The sequence below is a fragment of the Camelus bactrianus genome, chromosome 3, assembly GCF_048773025.1.
Source record: "Camelus bactrianus isolate YW-2024 breed Bactrian camel chromosome 3, ASM4877302v1, whole genome shotgun sequence".
Lineage (NCBI taxonomy): Eukaryota > Metazoa > Chordata > Mammalia > Artiodactyla > Camelidae > Camelus > Camelus bactrianus.
In genome coordinates, this window is record NC_133541.1 from 155,774,009 (window position 1) to 155,801,615 (window position 27,607).

The window sequence follows — 27,607 nt, forward strand, 5'->3', positions numbered from 1 at the left end:
GTTGCAACTTCTGTGACTGCCCCCGGGCCCATCATCACAGCTGATTTCCTAGACTAGATGTTGGGAGGGAGGCTGCTGAAGGGAATAAGAAGCGGCAACTTCTAGGGATATTGAAGAGAGAGACAAAAACAGATTAAAGCCGATAAACTGAGTAAAAATACCCTCAAAAGTGAAAGAATCCCGCAGTGTTTTGAGCCCCTTAGCGTAAGGGAAACAAAATCAGGTTGAGCCAAAGCTCTTGAGCATGTGAGTATTGTGGGTGGGTGGGTGTCATCAGAAAAGGGTTGAGAAAAGGCCTTTTCTTTTCCCTAGACGTTTCCAGTAAGGATGGGGAGCAGAAGAGAAAACCCCCTGCTTCACAGTGGAAGCTGCTGTTTTGTGCAAAACTGACCAAAGTTTGGAGACCAGTCATCAGCGGTGCTGGCAAATGAAGAGACTTCGGGATTGGGTGGGACACTTGCTGCGACTTTCAGGTGACCTGCTGGCTGGGTCTGTATGGCGGGCAGTAGGTTTGCAGGGTGACCCGGGCATAAACCCTGGCTCTGAGGCTGCTGGTCTGACTACCAAACCTGGGCACCCGCAGTCTTAATGGTGCAGCTCGGGATGTGGCCTGGGACACCTGCTGAGCTGAGGGCGAGAGGAGGGCTTCCCTGAGGGGGTGTCATGCGGAGAGTGGGAACGTGTTCCTGCAGGGGAGGAAGAGCCTCTGAGCAGGGTACTGGATGCACAGGCAAGACCAGCCTGAGCACGGAGGCTTCTGGGAGCCAGAAGTCATACAATGGCCCGAACCGCCTTGTTCCTGAGAGACTGCAGGGAAAAGATGCTGAAAATGTAGGCTAGGGTCACACCCTGTGGTGTTTTATGAGTGACAGTAAAGGACTGGTCCGGCAGGCAGGAGAGAACCCTGTGGGCGTCCCAGCTGGGGCGTCATGCCGGAGGGAGGAGCAGAGTTATAGACTTTGCCACTTATTAGCTGTGTGACTTTGAGCAAGATCACCTCACCTCTCTCTATATATATCTTCATATGTAAAGTGACAGAGTGACAATCTCGTGTCATCAGAAGGCTTTGTTTAGCTCTGATCCTCTTTGTCCAGTCCTGTCAGTGCTGCCCTGTGAGGTTCTGCAGCGGCTGCTCTTATCCTGAGATGGGAGGGCCTAGAGTGACGTTGTAGTGCCCGAGGGCAGGAAGGGGTTGCTTTAAAAGCAGACATGTTGTGGCCTGCAGCTGCAGGCCTGCAGGCAGTTTGGTTGAAGGTCCTGCAGGGGACTTTGGAGGCCTTAGGTTGTTGAGAGTACTTTGGATGCCTTAGCTTCCTCTTAAGTCTAGTTTTCTCTTGCGGACCGGATTTGCCTTTGCAGATTGATGCTGAAGATTTGGGCTTCTAGCAAAGCTGTTTTCAGAGATGGGTATATACGTAAAATATCGTATAAAATAAAATGATTTATTTAACGTGTGGGACTTCACAGCTGTTGTGAACAGCTCTGTTGTCCTGGTCGTCACGGAGGACACCAAGTGTCAGCAGAGCGTGCGGGAGGACAGGTAGCCTGCAGTGCTGCTGCGGGGTGTTCTCCCGAGTAGAGCACTCTGCTGAGTTGACTCTTCTCTGAGCTTGGTTGCCAGATGAGCAGACAGCAAATTAATGAGTTCTGGTGGGATTGTATAATGACAGGAAGAAAGAGGAAACCGTAGTTTTTCCAGACTAAAACACGCTTTTGTTTCCTGATCCAGTGTGTTCCATTACAGAATTGATGAGTTCTGTCTATTCTGGGACTTCATTGAAATAAACGTTCAGCCTAAATGTTAAGAGTTATGTTTTATTTGGCTGGAGGACTCGAGCCGGGATGGCAACCTCTCAGATCACTCTGAGGGACTGCTCCCAAGAGGTAGGGGAAGAGCTAGGATATATAGAAGTTTTACAAGAAAGACCAGGTAGTTGGAACAATAAAATATTGCTTGTTATCTAAAGAAAACCAGATATCGCAAGATCAAGTATTTAGTGCTTTTCTATGTATGGGAGGAAGCAAACATTTGTGTCATTGAATTCATCCCTTTGGCAGGTACCTAGGTATCTAGGGCCAGTATCCTGTCCTTTCTTACTCTGAATCCACTCAGAGGGCACCACTGTGAGTGGCTGAGAGGCTGGGCTGCAGGCATGCACTCGCTGGGGAGTGGCAGCAGCCGCTGATGACTTGGTTTCAGCATTCTTTGTTTACTGACATGGTTGCAGTATTTTCATTCACATTGTAGTATTTTCATTCACGGACGGATTATGGATAATCTGCAAACTTGGAAAGCAACCGAGATGGAATTACTGCAGGTACATTCTTCTTTAATAAGCCGTGTGCAAACATAAACATGGAGGAAGCATAAATTTGGATTTGGTGGTGTAGTGAAGGGTGACTGCACATTACAGGAGAACGCAATGCAGAATTGCTTAAGTCCACGTTTCTTTTCTGTTGTGGTTTCTGAGAACAGTTTATGGTAATTAACCAACATTGACAAATGGTGGCAAACATTGCATTTAAGAGCTGGCCGGCTGCAAACATGTGTATTTGACAGGTGGAATTCATAGGCAAGTGGTCAGGTGGATGGGAGAGAGATGGAGCCTAAGCCTGTGCCCACATTCCTGTTTAAATAACCATTTCCTCACCATACGGCCTTGGACTAGAATGTAACCTCTCTTAACCTGTTGGTGAATCTGTGAAATGGGCATGATAATATTCGTTTCTTCCTGGGATTGTTGTAAGTTCTAAAGAGTATTGTAGCACACATGAAGCACTTAGCAGTGTTCACTGTGTGTGGCCGCCCCGCTTGGCGTGTGTCAGAGCCGTAAAGGCAGCATTTGTCTGTTGAGAATGCACTGGTAGCCCCTTGAATATGTTGTGAATTTGGTGATTTCCTTTAATCTTGGTAACTCTGTGTACCATGGGCAGTTATTTTCATGGACAAATGAGGAATCTCAGGGTAAAGAAGACTGTGTAATTTGCCCAAAGTCAGACCATAATTTTGGGTGCATGGGCCTCAGTTCAGCATGAGCCCCAGGGCCTTCTTCCCTCTCCGTTCAGCACCAGAGACAGATGTGTGGTCGGCTGTTTCCCAGCCCAGAATATCGGGCAGGCCGCAAGACACACCTGGCCCTGCACTGCTTGAGCAAAACTCCGGAGGAGAGGAAGTTACAAAAGGGATAAACATAAAAACAGATGACAGCAAACTGTGATCAGCACTGAGAAGGAAAGGAACACGCCTCACAATGCAGAGCTGCGAGCTTTCCCGTCGGGGCTGCTCTGGGGGCGTTCATCTCAGCTAAACAAACTCTGCTGCTGCACCAAGGCAGGAAGGCAGGGAGCGTGTGGCCAGGTAGACAGGGCCTTGTTAATCATACTCATTCCCCATTAAGCTGCAGCTGTCACGGGCACTTACCTAGTAAACAGATGTCTTCCATAATCATCACGCACTTTTCTTGGTAGTTTTATTGCCCCACCTTTGAGATGAGGTCATTGAAGCTGGGGAGTTTGCTGCATGCCCGTGATCACCATGGAAATACCCCCACTGGTCTTTCAACCTAGACTGGTGTGGCTGTCATGTCCCAGCCCTGTGAATGGCATCATGTTGCCTCTCCCAAGTGGCCCAAATGACTGACATTGATATTCTTAATTCATAGGAAATGGTATGTGACAATAGGAGAAAAAGGTATTAAGAAATTGTTTGGAAAACTAGAACAAAATCCAATTCTTCCCCAGCTGGGGGATCGTACCCTGTGTCACTCACCCCACTCACTGCGTGTCACCTCCTCCCTGCCGACTCTACGTTCAGAAGCCACTCTGAGTCTTTGAAGAACATTTTGCCTCATGACATTGTTGACTAGGCCCTGTGACCTCTCTGTCCCTGGTTAACTCTGTCTTGAAAGCCATTTAAATTTCTTGCAGGCTCCTCCTCTCAGAAGTAAGAATATCCTCTTTCGACTTCTTGATGCAGCTCCTTAATGAAGATCTCGTGAAGGAAACTTAGTCAAAACCTGGGAGGTATGCACACAGTGACTGCAACCTCAGCACTTTATGAAGTTCGGAATCAGATTTGTGGGTGACTCAGGAAAGGCTTTTTTATGGTAACAAGGGGAAAGTGAAAGGATACAGGCTGTGTGAGACTGAAACATCTCGTTCCCAGCCAGCAAGGCACCTGCGTTCAGGGTGGTGTGTGGGGAGTGCAGAGTTCTCACAAAGAAAGAAGTGTTGTGATGGGAGGGAGGACAGTTAGGTACTTTACTGTGGAGGGAAAAAGTGGGTTAAGCATTTCCTGGTTGAACAAGAGGATTGTGACATGATGTGCTTGTATTTTGGAGAGAAGGGTTTTGTGGGGACAGGCCTAGGGAGAACGCTCTGTGGCTGGGGAGTCAGCACAACAGAGAAACACAGAGAACCGGGCAGACCCCAAGGCCCCTGCTGGGGGAGAGGCTGCCCGCCAATTCGAGCCCTGGGGGCGGCTTCTGTCCCTTAGCTGGGGCCTCAGAGCTCCCTTCACAACCCAGTCCTGTTGATACAAGGAAAAAAACGTGAGGCATGAGAAGGGCTGTGTCCCAGGATTTGGTTGAGCCCCTGGGATGTGTCCCACCAGATTTTGTTCCTTGGCTTCGTGCAGTAAAGTATTCAAGAGCAAGCCAGTGTTGAGAAAAGGTATATTTATTCACAGAGACACATTGAAAGGTAAGAGAAAGGCCACGAGGTGTGGGGTTTGGGTGCTCAGATTAAAAGTAGGTACACACTCCACAGAGTGTGGTCTTTCTCCGAAGAGGGAGAGAGAGGGGTGACCGCGAGGTGGCGCTGTGTTGCTCGTTTTCTTGGGCTTGGTGGTTTCATTTGCTAATATGTAGAAGAACCAGCCTAAAGGCAAGGGGCTGGGATTCCCGGGGAGTTGGCCATTTCCCACCCTTTGACATTTTGTGGCTAGCCTTGGGACTGCCATGGTACCTTGGGGCATGATATTCACCATGTTACTATTACAATGGTTTTATAATGAAGCTCAAGCTCTGCTAGAAGTTAAATCTCTTCATCCTGAACCTCAAGGCCTACTGGGGGTTGAATCCTTCACCATTTTGATGTTAATTGCTGTGGCCTTCCTTGAATGGCTGTGCTCTGCCCCTTCCATCCTGTCTCACTGTGATGACACAGAGAGAGCAAAGGCCGGGCCCTGCCTGTGCCCCTGCATTTAACAGCGTGAAGTGTGGAGTGGGCTTATGATGACTCTGAGTGGTGAGAAGGATGTTTCAGATTTTGCCACGTGAGACATGGGGACCTGCCAGCAGCCATCACAGATTTATCTCAAGGGCATTATCGCTTGTGTTGTTACGGAAAGAACAGGCCAGCCAAGAAACAAGCACTGAGATTTTTTATGCTGGCGGGCTCAGAGGGGCTCCTGTTCCGAAGCTTTGAGCACCTCCAAGACCTGCACATGAAGTTCTATAGGGTTAATTACAAGTAAGGGGCTATTAGCCAATAAGGCTCAAACAACAAAAAGCAAGGAATCAGTACACTGAAGCTTATGAATTTGGAACAGATCACGTTACTGACAATTGTTGACCTTGGATTTACGAGTTAGCTTATTAGCCCAGTAAACTGACACTAAACTTCAGATTTACGAGTTAGCCCAGCAATACTTAGATCAGTAAACCGACACTTATCACACTTAGATTTGTGACTTAGCTCGTTAGCCCAGCTGGGCTTTTCCTTCACAGTGTCACTCATCTTTTCTATATTTCTTTTTTTTTTAAGTATTTAATCCAAATTTAATATCAGGTTTTTTTGGAAAGAAATTTCTCTTTTTCTTTTCTTTCGGACTCTTTTGGGGGGGTAGGTAATTAGGTGTATTTATCTGTTAGTGGAGGCCCTGGGGCTTGAAACCGGGACCCCGTGCACGCTAAGCACACGCTCTACCACCCCCCTATGATCTTTTCTTTTTGCTTTAGCTGCCAAGAATCTGACAGCTGAATTTCTAGTCGGACTTTAACACTTGCCCTGACTCCAGGGAATCCATATTTATGACTTTACCTCCCCCTGGTTTCATTTAAGTATTGAATCTCCAATTTCTCTTCACTCTCAATTTTGCCTTTTTGTTGTTATGGTTGTTAAGGTGTGTTTAAAAAAATTGTTTAATTTCTCTTTTAGCAGGAGGCTGAAAGTAAATAAATATGTAAACATACAGCACACTTAAATGCTTTTATACATTCTAAGCTGTTTAGTCGTTACTTAAAAACCGAATTGAATATTAAAGTGATAACATTTTTAAATTATTTTTTTAATTTTTTACAAAGATATAGCTGATTTAAAATGATATGTTTCAGGTGTACAATAGATGCTCCATTTATAGTTACTGTAAACATTGGCTGTATTCCCTGTGTTGTAAGATACATCCCTGTAGCGTTTTTACATTACATGTTGCAATTTGTATAAGAAAGTTGGGTAACACAGAGTCTGGGGCATGGCTGTGTCTGAACCAGGGTCACGCTCACCCTGCCTGTCAGAGCCCAGGCCCTCACTCCTCTCTGCAGGGCAGCGAGTGGAGGCAGCCCTCATCAGCGCTGGCACCACCCTCTGAGAGTCAGTGACAGCAGTGTCTGTGTGTGGACGTGCAAATTGTTTTTCCAGGAGCTTTACATGCATTTCTGCATTTAATAATTAAAGCCCTCCTGTGAGGAAGCGTTTTATGATTTTAATGAATAATACATTTTATTTTGATATTGATAGACTTCAAACCTCCGGAAAATTTACAGAAGTAGTACAGTAAACGCTTAGATACAGTTCACCTTAAAGGGCACTATTTGTCCTTTTGTGTCTGGCTTATTTTAGCATAAAATTTCAAGGTTCATCCATATTGTAGCCTGAGTCAGTACTTTATTCTTTTGGTTTCATAATATCCTTTTTCTTTTTTTTCGTTTTTGGTCTATTTAAAAATATTTTCATTGAAGTCTAGTCAGTTTATAATGTTGTGTCAGTTTCTTGTGTACAGCACAACAATTCAGTTAAATAGGAAAATACCTGTATTCATTTTCATATTCTTTTTAAACATAAGTTACTATAAGATATTAAATATATTCTCCTGTGCTATACAATATAAACTTGCGGTTTATTCTATACATACTCAGTATCTGCAAATCTTGAACTCCCAATATATTCCTTCCCACACCCTCTCCCCTCTGGTAACCATAGTTTGGTTTCTATGTCTCTGTGTCTGTTTCTTTTCTGTAGATAAGTTTATCTTTTTGTGTCTTTGTTTTTTGATTTTTTTTTTTTTTTAAGATTCCACATGTGAGCGATTTCATATGGTATTTTTCTTTCTCTTTCTGGCTTACTTTTCTTAGAATGACATTCTCCAGGTCCATTCATGTTGCTGCAAATGGCATTATTTTGTTATTATTTTATGGCTGAATACTAGTCTATTGGAGAAATATACTACAGTCTCTTTATCCAGTCATCTTTCAGTGGATATTTAGGTTGCTTCCATGTCTTGCTATTGTAAATAGTGCTGCTATGAACATTGGGGTGAAAGTGTCTTTTTGAGTTAGGGTTCCTTCTGGATATATGTCCAGGAGTGGGATTTCTGGGTCATATGGGAGATCAATTTTTTGTCTTTTGAGGAACCTCTATACAGTTTTCCACAATGGCTCCACCAAACTGCATTCCCACCACATTGTAGGAGGCTTCCCAATTCTCCACAGTCTCTCCAGCATTTATCTGTGAACTTCAGAATGATGGGTATTCGGACTGGTGAGAGGTGAGACTTGATTGCAGTTTTGATTTGCATTTCTCTGATAATGATATTGAGCATTTTTTTCATGTGCCTATTGGCCATTTGTATATCTTCATTGGAGAAATGTTTCTTTAGGACTTCTGCCCATTATTGAATTGAATTGTTTGTTTTTCTTTCTTATTAAGTGTAAAAGCTGTTTACATATTCTGGGAATTAAGCCCTTGTCAGTTTCATTTATTGCAACTGTTTTCTCCCATTCCATAGATTGTCTTTTTGTTTTGCTTTTTGTTTCCTTTTCTGTGCAAAAGCTTGTAAGTTTAATTAGATCCCACTTGTATTATTTTGCTTGTATCTCTATTGCTTGATTAGACTGCTCTAGGAAAACTTTGTTGAGATGTATGTCAGATGTTTTGCCTATGTTTTCTTCTAAGAGGTTTATAGTGTCTTTTCTACATGTTTAAGTCTTTAAGCCATTTTTAATTTATTTTTGTGTTTGCTGTGAGGGAGTAGCCTAACTTCATTGATTTACATGCAGCTGTCCAGTTTTCCCTATACCATTTTCTGAAGAGGCTGTCTTTACTCCATTGTATGTTCTCACCTCCTTTGTCAAAGGTTCAATGACCAAAAGTTTGTGGGACTATTCTTGGTAATTTTGTTTATCCGTTCATTGATGGATGGATATTGTTTGTAACCTTTGGCTACTCTGAATGATACTGCCATGAATATTGATGTGGAAGTTTTGTGAGAATATATTTTCATTCTGTTGGCTGTACAGTTGGCCCACCATATCTGTAGTTTCCACTTCATGGATCCAGATGGCTGATTGTAAAGGAACTCGAACATCCTTGGATTATGGTATCCAGGGTGGGGGTTTCCTGAAACGAAATCCCGAGGATACTGAGGGATGACTCTATATGTAGGAGTGGAATTGCTGTGCCATATAATTCTAACCTTTTGAGGAAACACCAGGCTTTTCCAAAGAAGCTGTACCATTGCCCCTTTCCAACGGCTGTGTATTGAGGGTTCCCATTTCTCTGCCTCCTGACCAACACTTGTTATTGTCCATGTTTTGATTATAACCATCCTAGTGAGTGTAAAATCAGATCTCATTTTGATGTTGATTTCGCTAGTGATGCTGAGCATCTTTTCATATGCTTATTGGCCAATTGTGTATCTATTTAAATACTTGGCATATTTAAAAATTGGGTCGATTTTCTTTGTATTGGTCAGGTGTAAGCATTTGTTTTATATCCTGGATAGTAGTATCTTATTAGATATATGCTTTGCAAAATTTTTCTCCTATTCTGCAGATTGTCGTTTCACTTTACTTCTTTTAAACATTAAAACAATTTATTTCTAGGGGAGGTAATTAGATTTATTCATTTTATTTTTCTTGCTAAGGACGCACTCTATCACTTGAGCTACCCCCTTCCCCTTTCATTTCACTTTCTTGATGATGTCCTTTGTAACAAATGGTTTTAATTTTGATGAAGTCCATTTTATCTTTCTTTTTTTTCACTTGTGCTCTTGGTATTGTATCTAGAAAGCCATAGCCTATCCTAGGACCACAAAGATTTAAACTATGTCTTCTTTTAGAAAGCTTATACATTTAGTTTTTACATTTCCGTCTGTGATCCATTTTGAATTAATATTTTATTTGTTAAATAAAATACGGGGGTCCAGATTCCAGATTCATTCTTTTTCCTTCAGATACTCAGGTGTCTCTGCACCATTTGTTGAATAGACTATTCTTTCAATAGAGTGTTGTTGGCACATTTCTGGAAAAATGACTGTAAATGTAAATTTCCCCCCTGGATTTTTTATTGTGTCTCATAGATTTATGCATCCAAACTTATGCCAGTACCATAATGACTTGTGTACTATAGATTTGTAGTAACCTTTGAGTGAGTCCTCCAACTTTGCTCTTCTTTTTCAAGATTGTTTTGGCTGACCTGGGTCCCTTGCACTTCCATATGAATTTTGGCATCAGTTTTTCAATTTTTGCAAAGAAGTCAGCTGGAATTTTGATAGGGATTCCATTAAATTTGTAGATCACTTTGGGGATTCTTAACATTTTTAACAATATTGTCTACCATTCCATGAACATGGGATGCCTTCCATATATGTAGATCTTTTAATTTTTTTTGGTGATACTTCAAAATGTTCAATGTGCAAATCTTGTAAAATTTTGTTAAATGTATCTCTCATTTTATTTTTAATGCTGTTGTAATTGGAAAGGCTGAGCTTTCTAAGGGTGGGAGTATATATCAATTTATTTATTTCTAGGATTCCTACACAGCAAATACCCTAGATTTATATTTGCTACATAAATCTATCCACAATTCTTCCCACCCCCGTGTCATAAGAAACCAAGACCCAGGTTAAGCTACCTGAACACCTATGTGGAAGTGAGAAGTGAGATCCTTGGGTGGGGCTTTGTGCAGATTATACTGAAAGCTTATTCATTATGGCTTCATCTTAATTTCTTTTAAACAATCCTCTCAGTGTATATAGTCAGATACATTAAGAAAATGCCCTTTCGATGTGTGGAGGAGCTAAGACTATAATTTTCAAATAATTTCTAGTGAGAGTGTTGTACTTGAAACTAATTTGCATCAATCTTTGAAGATTTATGTTTCAGGAGCTTTGACTAAAGAACACCTGTCTTTATTCATTAGTGACAATTAAATGCTCAAGCAACATGTACGAGTTTGAGCAAACTGCCCCCGCCCCGTAGTGCTGGTTGGCTGCAGCTGTAACTGGAGTCAAGACTTACCTATCCCAGTACGCTTGGGCGGATCTGCTCAAAGGGGTTCGTCCAATAGTTTGTCGGTAGTCTTTTGGACAAAGCCATAAAGCATTGATTTAAGGTTGCTGGAATGCATTATATTCTTATTAATATTAAGTAAGCACATATTGAGTGCTTACTGTATGTTGGGAATTGTCCTTTAGCTTCACATGAATATTATTTCGCTTAAAACCACTCATATTTCCTTGTTATTCACACTTTACAGATAAGGAGTCTGAGGATTAGGTCTTCTCTCTTTTGGGGGGAGCTCATTATCAATGATGGGAAGTTGTAAGGAAAAAGATATTGATTCATCCAGAGAAAACAATTTTCTGAGAGTCAGCACTGAAGAGGGTGATCATTGTTTGAGTGAGACGAGCCCTGGGTTGTACGGAGTCAGCATCCCTGTCCTGGACACGGCACATGTAGTGCTGCATGGTGGGTGAGGCGGCGCGGCTGCGCAGGGAACGCGGATGCCGGGCCATTGGGCTGTGCTCAGGCCCAGTGGGGCTTTCTCCTAAGGGAAGTGGAACGTCATTGTCAGATTTTAAGTAGGGGAGAGGGGTGCTCTCGTAGATCACTTTTGTCTTGTAGAATGCTTAGAAACATTTAGAAGGCTCGGCAGGAGGTGATGTGATAAGTCAGAGTAGGGTGGCTGTGAGGTGTAGCAGTGTTCAATTTTCAAGTGATTTTCAGTCCCAGGTTTGTGGCTCAGTAGCCATGTCACTTTGGATGACACACTCAAGGAAGTGAAACAATTTATCTTATTAATTGAAGCAGTGATATACCGACTTCCCAGGACTTCTGTGGAGATCCAGTGAGATAACGTGTGCACAATGTGCAGCGTGGTCCCCAGCACAGAGTTAGTGCTGAGGGAGTGCCAGTGAGAATCTGGTAGGTGAGGTGTGGGTGGTGGGACTCGTTGACTGAGGAAATTGGGCCCTGAAGGAGGGGTCCAGTCACATCTATGAGTGATGGGACTGAGCTGGGAGAGGCAGAGAGACCTTGACCCCCTACAAGGGGCCCTGGGCAGGACGGCTATTGGAGGAGCATCATGAAGTCAGCTCTTTGCAGGTGGAGTTGGAGGTGCCCTTGAAACATCTAAGTGCAGTGCCACAATCATAGAGGAGGTCTAGGCCCGGGCTGTGCATTTTCCTATAATCTCAATCCCTGAGGACGCCGAGGTATTGATCATTGAACGTGAAGATATACTTACAGGACAAGTGAATAGTAGTATCATCTCTGTCATCAAAGCTCACGTCTCTTTATTCATCACTCACTTTGCTAATTGGGTACTTACAGAGCTCACTTCACCTTCCTCACCTGGGCTCAGGCTCCACAGAAAAGATCTTGTGTATCTCCCTCTTTTCCAGAAGAAAACACATTTAGCTGGTAGACTTCTCTACCTCGCCAGACTTAGAATTTTAGTTTGTTGATTTAATTCTGTTTTCTGTTGGCCGTCTCCTGACAGGAGAGACATTTTACCTCATGGTCAGGTTTCAATTAGCTGTTACTGAGAATTGCTGATCTGATCCATAGTGTATGTTTTCTATTAACTTTCTAGAGTACTTATCATTTTTCTGTCTTTGCCCTTTAATTTTGTTTCCTCTTCAATGTTCTATCCTATTTGGGGCCTTATTTTATTTTTTAATTAAAAATGTCCGTTAGCAGTTAAGAAAACAAAAGCAAAGAAAACATGCACATGATAGCTAGATTTAGAAAATATCTAGTGTGTTTTCTGTCTCGGCAATGGAGGGTTCTAGAAACTCTTGAAAACCTTCATTACATAAGTTCCTTAAAATGCTGATTAAGAAATAAGACCTTCCTTCCTCATTTTTCAAGCTGCACAGCTAATTGTCAAGAAAGTGAGGGGAAATCCTCAGAAGCCAAGTCAAACCAGAAAGCAAGGATTCTGGGAGATACTTGAGCCTTAGAAGCCCTGGGGGGCCAGTTGGCTCCTGAACTGAGTTTCAGTTGCCTTGACAGGAGGGCAGGAGGTGAGCCCCAGGCCTCTCACACTGGGAGTTGGATGGCTGTTCTTATGTAAGGCCAAGCACATCCTGAATCCTGCTGTATAAAAGAGTGAATTAGAAAGAAAAGCAAAAAAGCATTCCTCAAGGCAAGGAAGTAAGGAAAGTCAATTTTTTTGGAAGCGGGGGAAAATAACATATCCAATGTAAGTATTTAGTTTAAATGTGTTGTGGCATGAGAGTGACAACAAACTCCTGGCAGAAAATCACAGCTTCTCCCGGAAAGAGAAGTTGTGTTTTGAATGAATCAGTGGGCAGCCATTCTGAAAAATGTCTCCAGAGTTTTCTGGATCAAGATACTGGACCCAAACACCTCCCTTCCATGGTCTCATTTAAATAACCAGAAAGGTTTTAAAGGAAAGAAGCCATAATCATAGTTCTATTTATTGACATTAATATATGCTAGGAATTCAGAGGTGACTATGGAGTTGTCTCCTCTTTTATGGATCTTACTTTCTATTTGACATAGTTGGGGATCTTGTTGGAGGGTGGTGTTAGTCTGTTGCAATTAGCCAGGAGAGGAGATTAAGAAAACAGTGAAGGGTGGGTGACATTTTTAGCTGAGGACAGTCCTGTTCAGTTGGTTTGTAATTGCAGACTCGTTGAGTTGTCACTAGAGGGAATTGATCTTATGGAATTTGGACTTAACTCAGGCCTCTTCAGAATGGACAAGTGAACCTGGAGAAAGACAGTCAAATCTGTGCAGACATTAAAGTCCACGTGAACGTGGTGTATCCCTGAGCCAAAGATCGGAAAAGTAGGCAGCACTTCTTGAGGACAGAGGAGTGGTTTTTAAGGTTCTCCAAGAATGAATCCCAGGGAACCGGGATGGCCAGTTGTCAAACTGTGACTTTGCTCTTTGGACGGTGTACCCACCGAGGTTATTGGCCGTTTATAGGTTTCCATTTCTCCTTAATGCATGACAGGTGATGAGGACGTGGGCATACACTTTTGACACCTTGTCGAAGTGACTGGGTACCTGCCTAGAAGCGCAGGCACAGCTATGGCTGCGCCATACATCTGGCCGCCCATCCCGCTCTCCGGCTCCGTGATCACGGCAGAGTGGTTCCTTGATGACCTGTCCGTCTCCTCTGTGACATCGTAACCCAACAAAATACCGGAGCGTATTAGCTTGGCTTTGTTCTTTTCCATCCTTCCCTTCGAATGATGATGACTGATAATGGACCCAGTTACGTTTGCAGATGATTTACACGTAGGGCTTTCAGTACAAACCTCGTAATCCCCACTGTGTGATCTAGAGAAGAAAGTTACATTCTTTCCAAATTGTTTTGATGCACTTATGTGGGAAAATGATGTACGTTTGAATATGTATTTCCTCTATGAATCATCATGGCTTGAGATGAATATTTGTAGACATGGAATGAGTTTTCTGTATTTGAACTGTATGGTCCCCTAAATTCTCCCCAGCTTTTTAAAGTCATCACTGGAGTGCTACCTCCAGAGTGTCCCAAAGCATCCACCACTGCCTGTTCTTCGGACACTGTGAGTTTCCAAGTTGGAGAAGGCTGCTCGCTGTTGAGGCATTCTCTGGCACATCTCTGGCTGGCTGATGTGAACTTAGCACACAAGACTTGGCAGACAGTATCTAACCATGGTCACGTCCATTTCTGGAACACTCATGGAGGATTTTACACCTATGCTAGTGGCATACGTTATTTCATTTAGTTTTCCCAACAATCATAATTAGATTTTATCACCTGTATTAATAAGGAAACTGTCAAAGCGAGTGATGTGCAGACTTTGGACTGGAACACGGGTCTTTCTGATCCCTGTCTCTGTTCCCTCCCCAGCCTATCCTTCCAAATGGCCAGGAGACTCTTCCTCAGTCTTGAGTTTCCCGCTGATGTTACCACTCTCTTTGTTTCTGGAGAGGAAAACAAGTCTAAACTTACTTTCCAGTTGGAAATGGAATGGAGAGTTAACGTTGGAAGCCGGGAGAGTATCTCCTGTGATGAAGCGGTCTCTGAGCCACTTCCATGGGGACGTCACATCACTGTCTGGGCCCCTTGCACAGCCTGGGCACAGGTGATAAGCCAGATGTGCCGAGCAGTCCTCCCGGACAGGGAAGTGCGTTGGAAATGAGTTTGGGTATTTGGTTTCATTACATAGGTTCCTGAGGGCCTTGGCCTGGCACTTCAAGTGGGACCACTCCCTGTCCCACAGACTCGTGCTCTGGGCCCCTGCAGACCTGACGTGGCCTCAGCCTGAGGCTCAGTGCCCTTGGTGATGAGGAGCATTTTAGTCCAGGGTCTGCCGGAGGCTCTGACACTTCTGGGCCGTGGGAATTTGTCCAGGATGATAATAATCCTCCCCGAGATTCAGATTTCCTTGCCTGTGAGCCGGGGTAGTAATAGTTTCTGAAATGATGGTAATGATTCAGTAACGGGCACAGCGTGTGCTGCCAGGTAGCTGGTGTTTAAGGAGCAGAAGTCGCAGTCACTCTGTCAGCCTCTCACTGTGTGCTCTGTGCTTTGAGAGGTTGTGTGTTTGGTGAAAGTCCCACCCAAACCCCAGGGTCTAGATGAACTGTTGTTCCTTTACTTTCCCGTCCTTTTCCTCTTTCCCTTCTCTGTGTCCCATATTTAGGTAGCAGATTCCTCTGTTTCAGGGAATACGGAACTTTCTAGTAAAAGGAGAGGCGGAACTCGGAAAGGTGGGGCCCAGAGGGGGTCTGGAGCATCTGCACAGCGCTGCTTCCCTGCATTTCTGCATCCGGTCCCATCAGTGCATGAAGTCAGCCTTCCTCTTCCTTCCTGTGTCGTTGGGTCTCTGTTTTAAGGGAAAATATTTTACGGGTCTTTTTTCAATTACATGTTTCGTTCAGATGCTTGTTGCTTTTCTCCCTGTGCTTCAGCATTCCTAGGAGAGAATTCAGCAGTGCAGCATCCTCTCCGAGCTCTATGAGTTGATCGGCTTCCACAGCAAGTCCGCCTTCTTCAAGCGGGTGGCCCCCGTGCAGCGCGCGGCCCCCAGCATCACGGAGCCTGGCGGGAAGGCCTGCTACCGACTCCTTCTGCAGAAGCTTCCTGGCTACAGTCTGTCGCTGGATCTGCAGGACTTCAGCAAAGGTGTTGGAACTAAAACATTGCTTCAGTCCCATTAACCATGCCTGGTTTGGGCCCTGCTGTCCTGTCTCATCAGGGTGAATTCTGATTCGTTTAGAAAAGGGCTCAGCAGACTTTTTCTGTGAAGGGCTTGGGAGTAAGTATTTCAGGGTCTGCAAACCTTCTGATCTCTGGTGCAGCTGCTCAGCTCTGCTGTTCAGACGCCAGAGCATCCGGACATTCCACACACCCACAGAGCTTTATTAACAGCAGTGTCTGGGGCTGGATTGGGTTTATGAACAGCAGTTTGTCCCTACAGCCTCCTCACTATTGACGCCTGCACCAGAGCGTGCATTTGCGACAATCGGTGAACCTGCACTGACACGTCATCATCACCCAGAGCCCAGACTTGACACTAGGATTTACACTTGGTGGTGTGCACTCTGTGGGTTTTTACAGATGTGCAATGACATGTATCCACCGTCACAGCATCATACAAAGTAGTCTGTCTTAGTGACCTTAAAATGCTCCGTGCTGCACCTCATTCATTGCTCCTTCCCCTCTAGCCTCTGACAGCCACTGATCTTTTAGTCTCTGTGGTTTTCCCTTTCCCAGAACACCATACAGTTGGAATCAGACAGTTGCGGAACCTTCCCATATTGGCTTCTTTCCCTTAGTAATATGCATTTAAGGTTCCTCCATGTCTTTCCATGCCTTGATAACTCATTTCATTTTAGCACCAAATAATAGTCCATTTTCTGGCTGGACCACAGTTAATCCATTCACCTACTGAAGAACAGCTTAGTTGCTTCTGAGTTCTGGTGATTATGAATAAAGCTGCTATTAACATCTGTATGCAGTTTGGTGTGTGGACATAAGTTTCCATTTCGTCGAGTAAACACCAAGGAGCACAGTTGCCGGATCATGTGTTAGGAGTACGTTTAGTTTTGTAAAAAATTGCCAGACCGTCTTCCAAAGTATCTGGGCCATTTTACATTCCCACCAGCAATGCATGAGAATTCCTGACGCTCCACATCCTCACCAGCATTCGGTGCTGTCAGCCTTCTGCGTTTTGGCAGTTCTGACAGGTGTGCAGTGGTACCTCGCTGTTTCAGTCTGCAGCCCCTTGATGATAGATGCTGGGGAGCACCTTTCCATAGATTTCTTTGGCATCTAGATTTTTTCTTTGATGAGATCTGTGTCAGGAATTTTGCTCATTTTTTAATCAGGTTGTTCATCCTTCTTGTTGAGTTTAAAGAGATTTTGGTATATTCTGGATATCAGCCCTTTATCAATGTGTCCCTGCCCTTCACCTGCAGCACCGGAGTTGTCCTTTGGGTCTCAGTGGAGTGTCAGCTCTTCAAAGAGGTTCCCTGTCTTCCCTCAGCCTAAATACTGTCCTTGTATTTTTCACTTTCATTGACTCATTTTGTTCTTTTTAAATAGCATTTCCCATAATTTGTAAGTACATTAACAAAAAAAGGGCAATGATTGAACACCACCTCCCCCACCAGGATGTGTGCCCTGTGAGAGCAGAGTCCCTGTCCCCACTCACCGTTTCTCATGACAGCACATGGCACATGTCCATGTAAAAGTGTGTAACGTGGGGCCAAACCTGATGAGCAGCTATGATGACATGTGTTGGCTACCATTTATTGAGTAGACTTTGTTTCTGATGTAAATTATTAAATCACATGAATGAAACTTGTTTGTTTTGAAAAATAAAACAACAAAGCACACCTCCATTTGATTGGTACTTTCTACTTAGCCTTCTGACACAGGAGGGGATGTTCACAATCATTTTGTGGAGGAAGTTGGGGAGGTAAAGTAAGAGAGTGAGATCAAATAAAGTAAAAATGATAACTATCAGTTGGCTTTATTTTCACTAAGACATAAAAGTTACTTTAAACCCTATCTCAGCTGTTGTTCTGTTGTTTTAAACATTTCTCATAGAATTAAATGGAAGCCCACTAAACCCTGAAAGGGAAATTGTGTGCTCAGGTCCTGAAAAGTGTTTATGTCTATTTCTTGAAATGCACATTTTCCCTGCTGGTTACGGAATTTCGAGGCGGGAACACAGCCGTGCGCTGTGTGTCTGCCGGCTTCACGGGCTGCTCACTTTCATTTTCATTTTCTTGTGTTGCAGTTTATGAAGGTTTTCCATGAGGTATATTGCTCAGCCTTTTCCTGAATGAAGGATTGAATTTTCCACAGGAAATCTTATGAAAGAGAGTGACAAGGCACATGGGTTTCCCAAAAAGGAATACTTGATGTAATAAACTCTCACTATGGTGAACTTTTTTAATACAAGCCAGTTGAAAATTTTATCACTAGGTCATAGGCCACAAATCTGTCTTAAGAATAAAAAGATTCAAATTTTATAGAAGAAGCAGTTTGAATCAAGTAGAAATTATGATTTGTACACTAGTTGGTGTTAGAACTTATACTCAGTCTTATCATAATTGCCTGTGGTAGGAACTGGATCATTATATATTTATTAAAAAAAAAATCCACTAGGTGCTATTTGCCCCATTCTTGATGCAGCAGTGCTGAGGTTAGTTAAGTTGGGCCATTTAGGATTGTTAGCTAGGTTTACCAGACATTGATTTCAGCCTCTTTATCTTTTTTACAATCTCTTCTTTTGTATCGGCCTTTGGTCTTTTGACAACGTGGAAATACTCCACGGATCTGCCTTTCCCTTTTTTCCTGTCTTTGTGGGAAAAGATTTCTGAAAGACCAACTACTAGGATATTAAGGATTTTGTGTGGGGTAAGTTTATTCAGTTCTAAAGTTTTCAATTAATACGTATTAATACTTGCTATTCAGCTAATGACAGTAAAATTATAAACTAACTTAAGTATATATCAGTAAGTATAGTACAATCAGCCCATCACCCAGATTAAGGAATTCACAAACTTTTCCATATTTCCTTTATTCAGACCTTTGTTCTTTTATTTGTCCTTTGTTGAAGTTTTTGACAGCAAATCCAAGAAGACATGTCATTTTACCCTATGTACTCAAGTAGACATGTCTGAGAAATGAGGGCCTTTTCTTTGATCAGGTTTTTCCATTTGACTTATGTGCTCGTTAAGTACCAGCTTTATCAGGCATCTCACTAGGCATTAGGGATCCTTGGGGCAATGAGACAGTCCTGGCTCCCAAGGAAGTTAAGGGCTGATGGAAGAAACCAACACAGGAGCTTGCGTGCCTCACTTAAGGTCCCTGCTGGATGACACCAATTGGACAAAATTTGTGCACAATACAGTAGGAATCACAGAAGGGACTGATCAGACTAGTAGGGCCGGCCGTGAGAGAGGCGGTCATCAGGGCTACAAGAGGAGGAATCATTTGATCAGAATCTGAAATCCTTTCTGCCAACCTTCCTACCAAGCCCCCAGGGCCCATCACACACAACCCTGTGCTGTAACTGTTTTTGATTCCAGTTACCACATCTCTTTCAGGAAGGATTTTAATGTGGAAAATATTTAAAATCAGTAATTGTTGCCAGAAGGGACATAGAACAAGGAACATGGAAACAACACAAATGTCCATCAGCACATGACTGGATAAAGACGAGGTGATACATATATACAATGGAATACTACTCAGACATAAAAGATGCCATTTGCAGCAACATGGATGGACCTGAAGACTGTCATTCTAAGTGAAGTATAGTGGAAAGAGAAAGAAAAATGCCATATGACTTCATTTATGGGGAATCTAAAATTAATAGCAATAATAATAAGACCACAAATGAACTAAATATTATTTTGATTTCTTGAATATGTGTAAGTACATCTGACTGTCCTTTGTGATAGGATTACCATATTCTGTTTATTCTTTTGTAGATGTCCTTATTTCTCTGGTAACTGTAATTTTAAAAATCTAAAGCTCTAATCTGTTCTTAGAAAGAATAATTAGTATATATATGTAAACTAAAAAATGCAGTATGCTCTATACATGTATTTACATGCAATATGTGTATGTGAAGTTGAACTGTAATAATTCTACCCGATAAAACTGAAAAAGGAAAAAAACAAAAAATTTATTTAGCAAAATCACCCCTCTTTAGATATTAAAACGTTCATTTCTGAGATTCTGTGAAAGACGGCATGGAAGTAGGTTTTAAGATTTTCTCCTTGCTCCTCGGTGAGCAGCCTGGGCTGCAGAGCTTGGCCGCGACAGGCACCCAGGGCTTACCGGCTTGCTTCTCACTTGTTGGGAGGAAGATAACTGCTTCAGGAATATTTATGCTCTTAGAAGCTGCTGAAAACCCCACAGAGCTTCTGTTTACATGGGGTGTATCTGTCAATATACCCCATTTTAGAAATTAGAACAAAAAATTTAAACTCAAGAACTGACAAGCATACGCTGTCCCAGCACGTGGTCAAAGCAGTGCTGCCACGGTGGCGTGTGTTGGTTCTAGGAAAAATACACCGAACACTCAAGAATGAGGATGAACCCACAGATCTCATCTCAGCAATGCTATGAAGAGGTGGGACCCAAAGCCCCTAAAAGAGTGCTGAAGTCCCCAGATGTCTCAGAACACACAGAGCCATGGGATCAAGAATCCAGTACCTCATGGATCATCAGCAGTGGAGACCGTGTCCTGGGTCAGGAGGAGCAGAATTAGGGATAGCAGGCACACATTCCTATTGACAGCAAAGCTTTAAAGGTTTTGAATTGACTGAAAATTTGGCAAAGATTTGCATTTAGACTACTACTTTTCCTCTCCTGGAGACGTTAGAAGGAAAACACTGATTAATAGAGGATGATTGTAATGGATTAATTATGATACTGATGACATGGGCTGCGAACACTAACCCTGCACTCAGTGTAGACTAAGCCTTTTATGTACACAATTCATTAGGTCTCCACACCCCTGCAACGTGGCATTAAGCACTCATACAACCATGAAACCAGTGAATATAAACAGTCACAAGCCTTCCTCTCCAGCGTGAGGTAGCAAAACCAGTAAGGGTTTTCAATGACAAATGCCAAAATCATATATTTTTGGGAAAGAAAGCAAATGAAACACTGAAGAACAATAAACCAAAAGAGCAGATAGAATGGAAAATTTTATTGAAGAAAGCAATGATTGATTCAATTAAAACATCTAATGTCCCTGGTATAATTGAACCATCAATCCAAATTTTTGGAAAAGTGGGTTGTGAAATTACTGTTTCATTTAATATTGGAATTCCTATTTGGACCAATTTCATATGCACCACTGTTGTGAGGTTAGATATTTAGGTAAATAACAATATTCCTATTTTTTAAGTTAACAGGAAACATAACACAGGACTCCAGATTTAGGGAGAGAATGCAAAAAACTACTATCATACTCCATCCAGTAAGGACAAGTGTCCCTGCGTCACCAAAGCAATGAGAATTTGCACAAAGAAACACAGTTCCAATTGTGACAAATATGAGACCGTGAGCCATGAGTTACGAGAACAAGCAACTGTTTAAATGCCATGGGCAAATTTTTTTTATCATCTTGAAAACATCACTGATGTTCTAGGAAAGAAAAATAATTGTTTTACTAGCAAATCCAACTGACACGGGAGTTTTTCCAAGTGAGAAGGTGATTCCAAAAAGTGCAGTAAAATGAGTAAAGATGATCTGCGCAGTGACGGAGATGGTCTTAGACTAACCAGCACCACGATTCCCGGTTTTACACTTGTTTCTGCTCATCACCTCTGACACAAGAACTCATCAAATGATTGTTTTTTCTTTAGGGAAAAAAGATAAATAAAATCTAACTACAAGATGTGGTATGTAAAGCGGTAATGAAGTTTTCTAACCTTATAATGCAGCCAGTGTAATGTAGCATTTATTCGGGCACTAGAATTTTTTAATTTATTTCTTTTATACCCTATTTCTATCCTAAAGGAGACACTTAAAGTTTTCTACTTTATTCAACGTATCTTGTGAGGGTTGTGATATACACTGGTATGGCAGTTTTAAGAGATTCAAAATCGCCTCTGTGGTTGTGGTCAGGAAAGACAAGGCTCCCTCACAGCTGCGACGGAGAAGGAATCCCCGGAGTCAGCCTCCGGGCAGCTTCCGAACCGCATTTGCTTTCACTTGGCACAGGACACCATCATCAAGTGTAAATCTGACAAGGCGATTTCCCCGGGGACCTGGGAGGTGCTCTAACATTCTGAAGCCACTTGTTTCCCAGTTAGGTAAGGCTTGGAAAAATAGTTTATGAGAAGTGACTCCCTTTGTATGTGCCTTTTGACCTGAGTGGTCACTAATTAGCATAGAATATAAAATACCCCATAATATAAGAATTTAGGCACCACATCTTTCCATCTACCTGTCTATTTGTTTATCATATTTATAGTTAGGTTACATTTTCTATGACGTTCACTTCCGGGCACAGAAAAGAAAGGTTACAAAATATTTATTGTCAATAGGGGGGACTGGGTCTAAGGGTTAAAAACCACTCCTGCTAACAATAAAAACCATATAATAATTTTAATCTCAGTTGCATCAGACCTTCCAGAATTACTCCTTCAAATTCACTGTTAAAACAGTAATGGAATCTCTGTTCTTCCAAGACTCGGGCCTGATCGCCACCCATCCAGACATCAGTCTGTGGGTCCCTACTTGTCCTCGAGGCCCCCGGACACACCTTATGGGGTGAACTTTCTTCAGTGTCCCTACTGTAGGGGAAACCAGGAAGTCCCAGGCACTATCCAGGAGTCACACCTACCTGCAAAAATCAAAGTCATGTGACTGAAACGGGACAACCCAGGTGGAGTTATAGGACTGAAAGCTCACCAAAAAACAGGTTTGGGGGCCTAACCCAAGCCCTCCAGCTCCTAACATGAAGGACAGGGTGTCCCAATTATCCACGAGACTGGGGGGCTTCATTACTCCATGAATAAATGATTAGTTCCAGTGCCACCTTTAGACAGGGAACCCCAGAACCCAGACTTGGAAGCATCCTGTCCCCTACCCTCTGAAAAAATATTCTCTCAAGTCACGTAGTGAGAGATGGGAGACCCGGTGAGCTCTGGAATAAGATGCAATCTGAAAGACTGCTGGTAACAAACGGTGTGGAGCTCGGGAAGCCCCCAGGGCCACCAAACATTCTTGTACCACTGATGCCCACACTTCCATCCACAACAGTTTCTTCAGGACACTTACGCACAATAACCATCACACAAAAATGGTTGCTTAGACATGTTTTAAGAGAAATAACATTATGAGAATGCAAAATTCATGACAAGTCAGAGTAAAGACCCCAGAATATTTACTGAATGAGATCTCACGTGTGCTCCGCATGAGCTTTAAACCCTTAGGACACAGTCATGGAACAGTAGGCATTTTCTTTCTTTCCTCCAAGTTGGCTTTGCTGGAGAACTCCATAGACACAGGAAGACACTGGATCCCACCTCTACTACTTTCACAAAGGGCTCAACATGTAGAGAAGTATCAGCGCTGGTGCGGCCGGCTCCAATGTGCGCACTCCCATGCCCAGCTCCCCGAGAAGCAGAGCTCCCCCCACAGGAGCAGAGACCCCCAGGAGCAGAGCTACCCCAACGGTCACTGCAGTGCCTGCGAGAATCAGGTATCTGATGAGTGAGCCTGCGGCGGGCAAGACAGGAAGCAAGCACTGCTCCCTCACGCTCTGCAGGTGATCTCTGTGTCATCTTGAATAAATACAGTCAGCATTAAAGATGTTTGACCAGAGGGTAAAAGGTAAGGCCTCCCCAAATCTCGCATTCTTTAGTGGGAGTCCTGTTAGAACACATGGTGACAAGAGACGCTGGCTTTACATGCGCACGTTGCCCACAGGGCTGCAGTGGAGGCCACGGTGCTGCCTCTGCCCCACCTCCTGCCTTCGTCCCGCAGACCTCACAGGGGCCGCTGACTCGTTTCTCTGACTTTCTCTCCTTGGTTGTGCAGCTCTTCCAGCTTTTAAGAGCTCATAAGAAGCTCACCAGAAAATCTTTAACAATGAATGCAAATCAAATGAAATCAACCACAGAAACACACTGCCTTCATCATTACTTTACATTTTAGGATGAAATTCTTGAAGACGACTCCCTGACCTGAAGGGATGGACGGAGGAGGAAAGAAAAGAAGACAAGCATCTTTGGCCCATAAAAAATGAGAGGTAACCAGATGGTGGCTAGTTTTCATTGCACCTCTCTGCCAGCCTCAATTTCACATGCCCCTCCCAACTCAACTCATCGGAACCCCACTGAAGGAGACGGCTTTGCAAATTTATAGGTAGCCAAAGAAATCGCTCGAGAAATAGTCTCCCAAACCCAGCAAGAACACTGAAAGCTGACAAGTGCCAGAATCAGAATACTAAAACACACAGATTCAAACTCCGACACCCTCCCTGGTGGGTGTACTTACAGTGGGGGTGTGGCCGTGCAATTTGTCAGCATCCAACATATAAAAATGAAAGGGACACCAGTTTTCAACATCACAGTCCCTCTGAAACAACTGGTAGTCAATTAGCGTTTGTCGGCAGCAAAAATCGATTTTCTCCCCTGCACGTGGAGGTGAACACACAGAAGAGACTGATGATCCCCGCTGCGAGTGTAGCTAAGTGTGTCTAAGCAAACTGGCTCCATCAGCCTTCTGATGAACAGGGGAGTGTGTGAGCCGCGGGGCTCTGCAGACTGATGGTCAGGCAAAGAGGGCGCTTCCTTACTTTGGGGAGAAAAACGCGGAAGCAGCACTCGCTGGAAATAAATTCTAATTAAAATTTCAGTTGCGCTTCCTGCAGCGTAACCCACGCCAATAGATGAGGCTCCCTCGGTGCTGTCCAGTCATGTGAGCCAGGCTCATTACTGTACCTGTGTGTTTGGTTTAGCAAGTGAATCATGTCTGTTTTCTGGAAATTACATGAGGGTGGAAAACCTTCCAAACATGTTCATTTATTTGCTGTGGAATTTGTTTAATCCTCTTGAGAGCATTTACAATGACAACCTTCTTAAATAAGCATCTTTGCCCGAGATACCTTCCCAGGCACATGCGCCGAAACCTAGGACAACCCAGAAGCAAAATCAAAACCGTTAATAAATAATATGTCATAGCACTAACCACCAAAATTATATATATTAAAAAAAAAAAAGCCAGGGCTTTATGCTGTCCAGGGTTTGAAACATTTATTTAACGTGTCAATTGTTACAAGAATAAACTTTTCTAAATGTAAAACCTCCTCAGAAATCTTAAACTAATATTCAAGAAAAATATCACAGATAATTTCTGAAAAGTATTTAAAGGAAAATCATTTTTAACTGAATCATATTCTAGGCACACAGAATAAATTCTCTTTAGAGAACTCCTACTTTTTTTTTTTAATAAATGACCTATAAAAATACACCCAGCATTAATCAGTAAATCTTCATTCGTTATTTTTAAAATTTTTAGGGCATGCTATTTTTTTTAAATCAAATGAGGAGATATTTGCAAGCCAATGGACAACGGAATTACCTAAGAAGACATTATAAAGCAGCAAGAGCAACTAGCACTTTGACAAGCATTCTGCCTGAGAGTCACTCGTACCATCTCATTTTGACTTAGCCACTTGGAGGTGAGCTCCATCAGCCCATTTAACACATGAAGAAACTGAGGCTCTGGGTGGTCATGTTTCCAGTACTTAGGGGAGCCAGTATCCAAACCCGGATCACTGTCTATAGAGCCTGTGCCTTTACCAGATCACACTTACATTTCTCACACTTGAAATTCACTCAGTCCCCGAGGTAACACACCTTCCTTGCGTTTCTAAGAGTTTTAGGAAGTACTGAAATACAAAGACTTATCAGGCATTTGTGTGGGCTAATTTTTTATTTTCTGATTTTCCTGAATCAGTTCAGGCTGAATTCATACTACTTATGAGGAGAAGTCCTGAGGCAGAGGAGAGAGGGGAAGATAATCCAGACATAAACAATTTCAACAGATCCACTTCATCAAGGAAGCAAAGTATTAAATAAACCACTTCAACAACACGCTTGTCAATAAACCTTGGTGTCTCTGTATCAGCCTGAAGGAGGGTAAGCCATCCATCCCATCTGCCTTCCAGCCACATACCCTGGACGATCTTGGTTCCCTCACCTGTGACACTTGTGTTCTCCAGGGAATCTTTGTAGAGATTAAACGATAAAACTATATGCATAGGGGATACTTATTTGTTAGGCAGTAGGCACTAAACATATAATAAAATTACTTTATTTCATGAAAATGGGAGATAGGTCTCCCAATTAAACATTCCTGACAGAATCCCAACAAGCACTTTAATTTATCTGCCAGAAATTGTAAAATAACATTTCTTTTTAAAGGCTGTAGCCATTCTCCCTACTTTTTACCAATCCTGGCTGTTATCCTGAAAATCTATTCCCAGAACTTGGCATCCATCTCCCATATTTAAATCATTTAAGTTTGAAATTTTGATGAAGCTTGGGGACATAAAGATTCACACCATAATTCACAGAATAAACAAAGACCACAGGAACAGGGCCACTTCCAGACCCCATGTGCTCAGGACAGGCTCCAAACTTCATAATATCAGATACATGCTGTTTGAAGAGAAAGAAAATTGAATGTGATCAAGGAGGCTGACATAGAGCACTGGCTGGCTCAAGAGACGACTCCTTCAACCCCTCGTCTGACTTAAGTCATCTAACAGTTATCAGGTGATCTCTAACTAAAAGTAAAACAGGGGTAGGGTTGAAAAGTAAATTTTTTCCTACAATATATACATATTGTCAAATAAAAATTGGCACTTGCCATCTGCCTCTGATTTGATTAAGTCATGAGCCACTGCAGCTGCTGACCTTCAACACCCTCTGAAAATAATTCTGTGTGGAGATCAGGAATGGGTCGCTCTGTGCTCTGGGAAAATGGGCAGAAAAGCCTTCAGATAGTTAGACATTTTCAGGAAACTTTAAGAGCCCAAATTCTTGCATTTCCTCCTATCTAGAAAAGCACTAAAATCATTAACAGAGACACCTGTTCCTCGACTAGCAGCAGCCTCTGACTTAACGTATACTTGACGGCACGTCCCCCTTCAATGAAATCTCATATTATGCTGAGCTCCCCCTCATCTTCAGAGCAGTTCCTCCGAGCTCTCTGAGATGCTGTCACCTGGGTTCTGGTCCTCATTTTGCCCCAGATAAAACTTAACCCAGAACTCTCACGTTGTGTTGTTTATTGACAGTACCACAAAAATTAAGCTTACATACTTGAACTCATAGTAAACATTCAGTATCAAACATTTCTTGACTTAAATTGCTTTTTAAAAGTAAATAATTATTCCATTTCTTTAATATAGCATCTTTAAATATAAATTAACACATATTTGTGAATCTTCGAAAAATATATTCTGGAAAAATTTTTAGCTAATTAATAAAAAAGCTATTGTGTGGAGTTTTAGAAATTCAGAAGTGGAAAAGAATAGTATTGTAACTCAAGTTCTTGTTTTAATTGCAGAGATCCTGAGGCCTCAAAAGACATATAAAGTTTCCTGATTTTATACACGGTCCTTTAACAGAAAGCCTAGAACTAAGACCCTGGTCTTTGAGAAACCAAGACTTGCTCGGCTGGTGCAGGGCTGAACTTTATGAAAATGGGTCATGAGAAAGAACCAGAATGCTGGGGCCTGGGCGAGGCAGCGGAAGAAAGGAGGGTCTCACCTGGTCGTGGGTGAGAAATAGGCTCCCGCAGTGCTGGTGTGATGGGCATCCCTCAAGTGCCTGAAAACTAATATTTAGCAAACCTGCCACCGAAATGCACACATGCTGTTTAACTAGAAGGCTGACCAGGAGGCTTTCTCAGTGACACAAGAAGCTATTTTCATGTTAACTCTACAACTACAGGAAGAGAAAGAATAGAAAGCTGATATTAATTATTAATAATTTACACCAAGAACCAAGGAATTTCCAGGAGAAATATAAAGACTTGTTGGAAGTTTCATTATGTGAACTTACTGCCAATTCAGTTGTCTTAAAAA

At 42.7% G+C, this 27,607-nt stretch overlaps 1 protein-coding gene across 50 annotated transcripts in view; it reads left to right on the forward strand.

Annotated features, from left to right (window-relative positions):
* The window catches only part of LOC141577196 (uncharacterized), a 191,819-nt gene extending 172,134 nt beyond the window's left edge, over positions 1 to 19,685 (forward strand). For 45 of the 50 annotated variants that reach the window (XR_012505929.1, XR_012505926.1, XR_012505930.1 and 42 more), the window contains 3 exons: positions 313 to 473; positions 3,928 to 4,023; positions 15,435 to 17,369. The gene's annotated coding sequence lies outside the window, so the exon portion shown is untranslated. Of the gene's footprint in view, positions 1 to 312; positions 474 to 2,248; positions 2,319 to 3,927; positions 4,024 to 15,434; positions 17,370 to 17,770 lie in introns of those variants that run through there. The other 5 variants (XR_012505915.1, XR_012505921.1, XR_012505908.1 and 2 more) reach the window with 5 other exon arrangements.
* Positions 19,686 to 27,607: the final 7,922 nt, after the last annotated feature.